Raw genomic sequence first — 11,213 nt, 5'->3', positions numbered from 1 at the left:
GGGGAAGAACAACACTGGAACTATCAATATAAGAGAGTCACCAAGAAACCAAGTGGGGAATTCAGCAAAAGTGTCATTACACAGAGATTGTTGAGGAAGTAGTTGAGGCGAAAAGTATAGATTAATTTAAGGGGAGGCTAGATAAGTAACTGAGGAATAAGGGAATAGAGAGTTACACTGATAGAGTTAGATGTGAAAAGACATGAGGAGGCTCGAGTGGAATATAAACACCAAATGGGCTATTGCTGTGCTGTATATAATATGTCATTCTATATGTGACTCACATTCAGAACAATTCTCCAATGACAGATACCTCCACTAATACATCGCCAATGGAATCAGGGGTTCCACTTCAGTTCGTGACCCACACTCAGTACAATTCAACAATGGCAGAAACTTCCAATATTACATAAGAACATAAGAACATAAGAATTAGGAACAGGAGTCGGCCATCGAGCCCCTCGAGCCTGCTCCGCCATTCAATAAGATCATGGCTGATCTGGTCGTGGCCTCAGCTCCACTTACCCGCACTCTCCCCGTAACCCTTAATTCCCTTATTTCTTAAAAATCTATCTATCTTTGACTTGAAAACATTCAATGAGCCAGCCTCAACTGCTTCCTTGGGCAGAGAATTCCACAGATTCACAACCCTCTGGGAGAAAAAATTCTTTCTCAACTCGGTTTTAAATTGGCTCCTCCGTATTTTGAGGCTGTGCCCCCTAGTTCTAGTCTCCCCCACCAATGGAAACAACCTTTCTGCCTCTATCTTGTCTATCCCTTTCATGATTTTAAATGTTTCTATAAGATCACCCCTCATCCTTCTGAACTCAAAGGTGTAAAGACCCAGTCTACTCAATCTATCATCATAAGGTAACCCCCTCATTTCTCGAATCAGCCTAGTGAATCGTCTCTGTACCCCTTCCAAAACTAGTATATCCTTCCTTAAGTAAGGTGACCAAATCTGCACGCAGTACTCCTGGTGCGCTCTTACCAATACCTTATACAGTTGCAGCAACACCTCCCTGCTTTTGTACTCCATCCCTTTCACAATGAAGGCCAACATTCTTTTCGCATTCCTGATTACCTGCTGCACCTGCACACTAACCTTTTGGGATTCATGCACAAGGACCCCCAGGTCCCTCTGCACCACAGCATGTTGTAATTTCTCCCCATTCAAATAATATTCCCTTTTACTGTTTTTTTCCCCCAAGGTGGATGACCTCACACTTTCCGACATTGTATTCCATCTGCCAAACCTTAGCCCATTCGCTTAACCTATCCAAATCTCCTTGCAGCCTCTCTGAGTCCGCGACACAAACCGCTTTCACACTAATCTTAGTGTCATCTGCAAATGTTGTTGCACGACACTCTGTCGCCTCTTCTAGGTCATCTATGTATCTTGTAAACAGTTGTGGTCCCAGCACTGATCCCTGTGGCACACCACTAACCACTGATTTCCAACCGGAAAAAGACCCATTTATCCTGACTCTCTGCTTTCTGTTCGCCAGCCAATTCTCTATCCATGCTAATACATTTCCTCTGACTCCGCGTATCTTTATCTTCTGCAGTAACCTTTTGTGAGGCACGTTATCGAATGCCTTTTGGAAATCTAAATACACCACATCCATCGGTACACCTCTATCCACCATGCTCGTTGTATCCTCAAAGAATTCCAGTAATTACATGGCCACTATGGTCAAATGTTCGACCCCAGTCAATGAAAGACACTCAATACAGTTGTACAATGACAGATAGTCCCAGTAATACATATTCAGTCCGGTCAGATATTGCAGTCTGCCCAGTGCCTCTCAGCTTTCACAACTCTATTGTGACAGCGAATCCCAGTAAGAAACAAACTTTAGAGAGCTTTTAGTGCCGAGGGCAGGTGCAAGTATACAAAGTGTTCCAACAACAGCAATAACTTCATCATTTGCGTGTCTGCAGAGTACAGAGTTACGGTTTCTGTTAAAGGAACGGCATAAATGAGCAGTGGGAATTTGGCTAATGTGGACTTCCGATTTATTGAAATTATGTCACTGCCCCTATCATTTAATGGTCATCACTACATTGTCAGATACAGAACAAGGCCAAATATGGATCACACACAGAGTTACACAACCTCAATGACTATAATCACTGACCAGGAAGAGCAGTGACTGCAAGGATCACGTAGAATATTTTATCAATGATGGAAAATGTCGCAGGCATTGTCATATATTCAACCAGCATTGTAACCCATGTATAAACTGACCTAAGTTGTACACCGTGAGAACACTGACCACTAGGTGGGATACACTCCTAACCTGGACCTTCAGGTATAAAAGGAGAAGCTCCACCCACCTTCATCACTTGAGTGCTATGGAATAAAGGACAGGTCACAGACTGACCTTCTCTCAAGCATAGGCCTTGTGTGCATTTATACTGTGAAGTAAGGACGTATCAATGGCGACAAGAAACTGGGATTTAAACCACGCGAGCATGGCCACTAGCAGAACAGACAAGAGGTACTGTGTTAAGGAATGGTTGGGACAGAGATTCAACATTGTTAAAGCAGCACACAGTTCTCCAGGCAGACAAGGGCAATCAGGCATGCCCCAACATGTAGTCAAACCCAGAGGGGGAGTTCGACAGAGACAATGGCAAGCTAAACAGCGATTCATGCCATTGCAAGGGACAATGCGGCCAGTAATGGGGCCATCAGCACCTGTTAATCGTGCACTCAAGGACAATAACAGGGGCAGTCATGGACGATCGACTGGCAAGGGACCTTTTGTTTCAAACCGTAACTCATGCTGGAGGCGTGGAGGCATACGTTCAGCCGGATTTTGCAGAGATGAGCAAAATGCCTGCAGAAATTGCAGAAATGGACACTGGCTGAAATCGCTGGAAGCTGAAGTTCAGTGAGTTCATGTGGAGCACGTATACAGTTCATACACCAGGACGCCACCAATAATGATGAAAGTGCTCCTCAATGGCATCCAAGTATCAATGGAGTTAGACACGAGTGCCAGCCAGTCCCTGATGGGTGTCAAACAGTTCAAAAAGTTGTGGGCATCCAAGGCCAGGAGGCCAAAGTTATCGGCGATTGACGCACAGCTACGGACTTACACCAAGGAGATCATTCCGGTGCTTGGCAGCGCCACGGTAGTCGTGACCCACAAAGATTCAGAGAACAGGTTGCCACTCTGGATTGTCCCATGGGACGGTCCCGCACTACTGGGGAGGAGTTGGCTTGCTGTCATGAACTGGAAATGGGGCGATGTCAATGCAATTTCCTCTGTGGAGCGAGTACCATGCTCACATGTCCTGGACAAATTTGACTCATTATTTCAACCCGGCATTGGCACTTTCATGGGGGCCAAGGTAGTGATTCACATAAACCCGGACGCCAGACCAGTACACCACAAGGCCAGAGCGGTGCCGTACGTGATGCGGAAAAAGCTAGAAGGCGAATTGGACCGCCTCCTGAGGGAATGCATCATCTCGCCAGTCGAATTCAGTGACTGGGCGAGCCCGATTGTGCCGGTGCTCAAGGCGGATGGGTCAGTCAGGATATGTGGCGATTACAAGGCCACCATCAATCGGGTGTCACTCCAAGACCAGTACCCACTACCGAGAGCGGAGGACCTCTTTGCGACGCTATCCGGTGGCAAACTTTTTTCAAAATTGGACCTGACCTCCGCTTACATGACCCAGGAGCAGGCGAGTGAGTCGAAGAAGCTGACCACCATCACGACACACAAGGGGTTGTTTGAGTACAACAGATGTCCGTTTGGGATTCGCTCGGCCGCCGCGCTCTTCCAACGAAATATGGAAAACCTCCTCAAGTCGATTCCAGGGACGGTGGTTTTTCAGGACGACATCCTCATTACGGGTTACGATACTGAAGAACACCTCCACCACCTGGAGGAGGTGCGACGCAGACTGGACCGGGTAGGTCTGCGCCTGAAAACTGCGAAGTGCGTCTTCCTAGCTCCAGAGGTAGAATTCCTGGGGATGAGGGTAGCAGCAGACGGGATCAGCCCAACTGCATCCCAGATGGAAGCGATCCAGAGAGCACCCAGAACCCGTAACACGACGGAACTGCGTTCGTTCCTGGGGCTCTTGAATTATTTTGGCAACTTTCTTCCCAAATTGACCACGCTGCTGGAGCCGCTGCACATGCTCCTATGCAAAGGTCGTGAATGTGTCTGGGGGGACAGCCAGGAAAGGGCTTTTAAGAGAGCACGCAATTTGTTATGTTCCAACAATCTGTTAACGCTATATGACCCATGTAAGAAACTTGTGTTAACGTGCGATCTGTCGTCCTATGGTGTCGGGTGTGTGTTGCAGCATGTCAATACCAAGGGTCAGTTACGCCGATAGCTTATGCCTCCAGAAGTCTGTCCTAGGCAGAAAGGGGCTACGGGATGGTAGAAAAGGAGGCGCTCGCATGTGTATATGTGGTAAAGAAAATGCACCAGTACCCGTTTGGCAGAAAATTTGAGCTGGAGACAGATCACAAACCCCTAACGTCCCTTTTGGCCGACAACAAGGCTATAAATGCAAACGCATCGGTCCGCATACAGAGGTGGGCACTCACTTTAGCTGCCTATGACTACACAATTCGGCACAGACCGGGCACTGAAAACTGCGCCGATGCACTCAGCAGGCTCCCACTAGCCACCACTGAGGGGGCTACCTAGCATGGTGCTGAGATGGTCATGGCTGTTGAAGCATTCGGAAGCGAAGGCTCACCAGTGACAGCCCGTCAGATTAAAGTCTGGACAAATAGAGACCCGCTATTGTCTCTAGTCAAGAAATGTGTCCTGAATGCGGACTGGGCAGCCACGTACAGGGCATGCCCTGAGGAATTTAAACCATTTCACAGGGGCAGGGATGAACTCTCGATTCAAGCCGATTGCCTACTGTGGGGAAACCGCGTAGTCATGCCCCAGATGGGCAGAGAGGTGTTCATCAGAGAACTCCACAATGGGCACCCGGGCATTGTCACGATGAAGGCAATTGCCAGGTCACACGTTTGGTGGCCAGGGATAGATGCAGATCTGGAACTTTGTGTTCGCAGGTGCAACACATGTGCCCAGCTGGGCCATGCGCCCAGGGAAGCCCCCCTTAGCCCCTGGCCAAGCCTTGGTCACGCATCCATGTGGACTACGCAGGTCCTTTCATGGGGAAAATGTTTTTGGTTGTAGTAGACGCCTACTGCAAATGGATCGAGTGTGACATTTTAAATTCAAGCACATCCTCTGCCACGGTAGAAAGTCTACGGGCAATGTTCGCCGCCCACAGTCTAGCGGACATCTTGGTCAGTGACAATGGCCCGTGCTTCACAAGCACTGAATTCCAGGACTTCATGGCAGGCAATGGAATTTACCATGTTAGAACGGCACTGTTCAAGCCGGCCTCAAACAGCCAGGCAGAACGAGCAGTGCAGATAATCAAACAGGGGATGCTCAGATTCCAAGGGGGTTCCCTATAAACCCGCTTATCACGCCTCTTGTTGGCCTATAGATCCCAACCACACTCGTTCACAGGGATTCCACCCGCAGAGCTACTAATGAAACGGACGCTCAAAACCCGATTCTCCCTTATACACCCCACCATGAAAGAAATTGTCGAGAGCAGGCGCCAGTCACAATATTACTACCATGAAAGAACTGCGAGGGCATGATGTATTGATGTAAATGATACTGTTTTTGTCCTCAACTACGCTGCAGGGCCCAAATGGCTCGCAGGCACTGTGGTTGCCAAAGAGGGAAATAGGTTTCTGGTAGTTAAACTTACCAATGGGCAAATCTGCTGCAAAAATGTGGATCAAACAAAAAGGAGGTGCAGCAACCCCATAGAAGAAGCAGAGGAAGAGAACGATATAGAGTTCACTCCACCACATGTGACCGAACACCGGAACCAAAGGGAGGAGAGCCCAGTCACTGTGGGCAGTCCGGACAGGCCTGAGCACTGCAAACAGCAGACACTCAGGCCAGCGCCCAACAACTGGAGCCCCAACTCAGGCGCTCTACAAGGGAGCATAAACTACCAGAGAGACTCAACCTGTGATCCCAATAAGACTTTGGGGTAGGAGGTGATGTCATGTATTCAACCAGCATTGTAACCCATGTATAAACTGACCTAAGTTGTACACCGTGAGAACACTGACCACTAGGTGGGAGATACTCCTAACCTGGACCTTCAGGTATAAAAGGGGAAGCTCCACCCACCTTCATCACTTGAGTGCTATGGAATAAAGGACAGGTCACAGACTGACCTTCTCTCAAGCAGGGGCCTCGTTTATACTGTGTAGTAAGGACGTATCAGGCATTTTCTGTGTTAAGCGATGCTGCCTCTTCATGCTTCAGGCAATCTCTCTGAATTAAACTCTGAAATATTCCCGGAGCCTTTCAATTATATCCTGTGGGCTCCCCACTGGGCAGTCAAGATGCAACAGAGTTGAAATTAGTTTCAGTTGTTTGAACAAACACATTACGGCCGCTGATTTGAGTCCCTCATGACATAGAATATGTTTAAATGCAAAATTCCGAAATTGAAGCTAAACGTCCCAAAACTGGAAAATGTTGATCAGACTTATTATATAATGTAATTGGAAACGATGCTCTCTCTCCAATGGCCGTTTTCCTTCAAACACAATCAGACACATTGTATTGATTGTATATTGTTCTGATGAATGTTTTGCACTCTTCTGTGCTAATTCAGTGATTACTATCCAAATGTTAGCTGAGTCTCTCGGGTCTGCTCTACTTCACTGCGGTATGCGGCTGCCTACTATAACTCTGGATATGTAATTCTCAATTAAAGTGCAGTGCTCATTTTACTGTCGAACACTCATTTGTTCTAACTTAGAGTCAGCAATGAGTAAGGATCCATTTTTCCACAGCACCTCAAACAAATACAGCATGTCAAATCAATTAATGAAACACCTCGAACTAATAAAATAAGGTGCAATTTTCCCTCACAGTATAAATCTTAAATGTACGGTTTCATTCTGGGTAATCTGCGATATACGCCTTCAAAGGCAATGGGAAAACATCGCCAGGGTGCAAAATAATTTGTTCTGGGCTCTGCATGTTTGTAATGTAGACAAATTTGCTGCTGATACAAAGAGAAGATGGGAAAGCAAGTTGTGAGGAGGACGCAAACAATCTGCAAAGCGATATAGATAGGGTCAGTGAGTGAGCAAAAAATTGGCAGCTGCAGTATAATGTGGGAAATATGAGGTTATCCACTTTGGTAGGTAAAACAAAAAAAGCTAATAATTACTTAAATGGGGAGAGATTACAAAATGCTGTGGAGCAGAGGGATCTGGGAGTCCTTTTACAGAAGAACATAAGAAATAGGAGCAGGAGTAGGCCATACGGCCCCTCGAGCCTGCTCCGCCATTCAATAAGATCATGGCTTATCCGATCATGGACTCAGCTCCACTTCACTGCCCACTCCCCATAACCCCTTATCCCCTTATCATTTAAAAAGCTGTCAATTTCTCTCTTAAATTTATTCAATGTCCCAGCTTCCACAGCTCACTGAGGCAGGGAATTCCACAGTTTTACAACCCTCTGAGAGAAGAAATTTCTCCTCATCTCAGTTTTAAATGGGTGGCCCCTTATTCTAAGATCATGCCCTCTAGTTCTAGTCTCCCCATCAGTGGAAATATCCTCTCTGCATCCACCTTCTCAAGCCCCCTCATAATCTTACACGTTTTGATAAGATCACCTCTCATTCTTTTGAATTCCAATGAGTAGAGGCCCAACCTACTCAACCTTTCCTCATAAGTCAACCCCCTCATCTCCAGAATCAAATTAGTGAACCTTCTCTGAACTGCCTCCAATGCAAGTATAGCATTTCATAAATATGGAAAACAAAACTGCATGCAGTATTCCAGGTGTGGCCTCACCAATACGTTATACAGCTGTCGCAGGACTTCCCTGCTTTTATACTCCATCCCCTTTGCAATAAAGGCCAAGATACCATTGGCCTTCCTGATCACAAAAATTTAGCATGCAGATACAGCAAGTAATTAGGAAGGCAAATGGAAAGTTGGCCTTTATTTCAAGGGGGATGGAATATAAAAGTACGGAAGTCCTGCTACAACTGTACAGAGCAGAGGTGAAACCACACCTGGAGTACAGCGTACAATTTTGCTCTCCTCATTTCAGGAGGGATAAACTTACATTGCGGGCATTTCACAGAAGGTTCACAAGGTTGTCTTATGAAGAATGGTTGAACAGGTTGGGATCTACCTATTGGAGATTAGCAGAGTGAGAGATGATATCTTTGAAAGGTGTAAGATTCTGAGGGGGCTAGACAGGGTAGATGCAGAGCGGATGTTTCCCCTCGTGGGGGAATCTAGAACGAGGGGACATAGTTTCAGAATAAGGGGTTGCCCATTTAAAATGGGGATGAGGAGGAATTTCTTCCCTCAGAGGGGCGTGAATCTTTGTATTTCTACCCCTGAGAGGTGTGAAGGCTCGGTCATTGAATATATTTAAGGTGGAGGTAGACAGATTTTTGAACGATATGGGAGTCAAGGGTTAGGCGGAGATGGTAGGGAAGTGGAGCTGAGGCCAAGATCAGATCAGCCATGATCTCACTGAATGGTGGAACAGGCTCGAGGGGCTAAATGGCCTCCTCCTGTTCCTATGTCCCTCTGTGTAAGGTCTAGGAAACACACGGTGGTGATCTGTGGAAACTTCAACTAAATGGTGTTGTTTTAAAGGGGATGCAGAAACAGAGTGACCGAGAGATTTACACACAGCAATATTTGAAGGTGGGTAGACAAGTTGATAAGGTTATTAAAAACGAATACAGGACTCTTGGCTTTATAACGTGAAATAGATTACACCGGTGAGGAATTTACACCAAAGCTTTATAAATCCCTGCTTAGGCCTCAGTTGGATCCTGTTTACAGTTCTGGGCACCACAATTTAGGAAGGATATCGAGGATTTGGAGAGAACATAAGAAATATATAAGAAACATTTTCTGTTGCATTGAAAACACAAACACAGGTATTCATTGACATCCAATCTGCAGGTGGCCACACACACATTGCAGAGAGCCAGGGAGACCGACAGAATCAGGAAACATCGGAAATGGACAAGAGATATTGACAATTACTAAAACCGCTTTGAGACCAGACAATTGCGGGAACCCCTGTTTGTTAATGAAAGTACTTTGGGTGGTTGATTTCCTGACACATTTGTAATGTGGGGAAAGATGTGCCCAAATCACCCCCACATGGACCTCAACTCTTTCAGAAGCAAGAGAGTGTGTAACCTGGGTCTATAACATAAAGTAATGGGGTCCTTAACGATTAAAGCCCATTATTAATTCTCTCACACACTTCAATTATGTTTATGAAATGAATTGATGGAAACTTCAAGAACTGAACTTTAATGAGTTAAGGAACTTTAATCATTGATGCAGTTTTAGCCCCTATCTGATTTTACACACACTGTATTTTAGGAGAGTGAGTTAAAATGCCCATCGCTCATGATACAAGGAACCTGGGGCTACTTTTAAAAAATGTATTCCACAGAAAAATATTCTCCAAAACAATGTTTCTGTCCGTGCTCAAACCGAGGATATTTCACATGTGTGGCGAACGTGATAACCGTTACACGACAGAAACCTCTGCTTACACCTCGAAAAAAAGCATCCTGCAGCGCTGCCTCACTTCCCAGCAGCAGATCAAAGCCACAAACAAACCCATCGATTATTCCCACTTCCCCACCTCCACAGATACTGCCCGACCTGCTGAGTGTTTCCAGCATTTTCTGGGGTTGATGTGCGTCGCTTTCAATCTTTTAAATTTCACCAAGCAAAGAAACGGTCAATCGAACTGACCCTGTAAGCACTTTGTTCGCGTTTATTCACAGGAATATCTGCAGTCGGGAGCAGAAAAGGAATTAAAACCGAATACCGTTTTCGGGACAATCAGAATACTTCGTCACAGACAAGGCACCGGAAGGTTGGAAGGTAGATCACACCGGTTGTGGGAGAGCTGGTTGGCAGTGACATGGAAGTGTCTGCAGTGTACGGGACCAGACTGCTTCCACACATCCACACTGAATGTCCACCCTTTATTTTGAAAAAGTACAACTGAGAGTGGACAAGTTCCATCCTGGAAGGAGCAATCTGAAGGTTTAACTGACTGACACCCTGGTTTTGGATGTCGTGCAGTGTGCACTTGCGTCAGTCTCTGTGACGCAATGGTTTAGCGCGTTGGGCTATTAACCTAAAAGTTGGTGGTTCGAGCCCAACCAGAGGCGAAGTTTTTAACTGTGTTTTCCCCGAGGATTCGGTGCCGCGCGGTTCCAGTTTGTCATTGTGCGTTTTGACTGCACAAACATATTCCGCAAACATTACCAGCTGTGCTGTTATCCAGTGAGTTCCCACTCCAATACTTTTATGAGCATTCAGTTCAAGTGTAGAGTTTGAGTGTATACAGAACTGTACAGTGATATCAGAAAATTTTACAAGGTTGTGGGACATGGTGTTTTGTTAATATTGAACCACGAATATGAATCAATCCATTTTTTCCAATATTTAATTGAGCAAGTTTTCAAAATGTTTCCACCCAATTTTGAACCAGGAACTTTTCGCGTGTGAGGCAAATGTGACAACCACTACACTACGGAAACACTGCATTTGAAGTAATGTTAGGAACATAACCAGAGCTTTAACCTACACAGCTGGACTATATTTCAGGAGCTGGTTTTACGAGAATAGAATGACGGTGCTATATTTAGGAAGGCTGTGAGTGTGGTAGTCATTGATCCAGTGTTTCCCAGACTTTACACATAGGAACAGGAGCTGGCTATTTAGCAGCGAGTGGTTAGGATCTGGAATGTACTGGAGGCAGACTCAATCTTATCTTTCAAACAGGAGTTGGATAAATGTCTGAAGGAAAAACAATTGCAGGCCTCAGGGGAAAGAGCGGGGGAGTGGGACTAGCAGAGAGTCGGCACGGGCTCGACGGGCCGAATGGCCTTCCGTGCTATAACCATTCCATGATTCTATAAGTTAGTGGCACATTTCATAGTGTGGCTGGAAGCAGAACATTGCAAAGGGACATGGATTGAGTCGGCAAAACAAAATGCATCTGATTCAGGAGATTCGGGGGGTGTGGAAATTCGGGAGTTTAATGAATTTGAAAGGAACATTTTTGTTTTGTGCAGTTTTGGTCAGAGAAATGTTTGTG

This window comes from Pristiophorus japonicus, unplaced genomic scaffold (genome assembly GCF_044704955.1).
Source record: "Pristiophorus japonicus isolate sPriJap1 unplaced genomic scaffold, sPriJap1.hap1 HAP1_SCAFFOLD_112, whole genome shotgun sequence".
Taxonomy (NCBI): Eukaryota; Metazoa; Chordata; class Chondrichthyes; family Pristiophoridae; genus Pristiophorus; species Pristiophorus japonicus.
The sequence above is the reverse complement of the archived record's forward strand: the minus strand, read 5'-3'. Positions refer to the sequence as shown.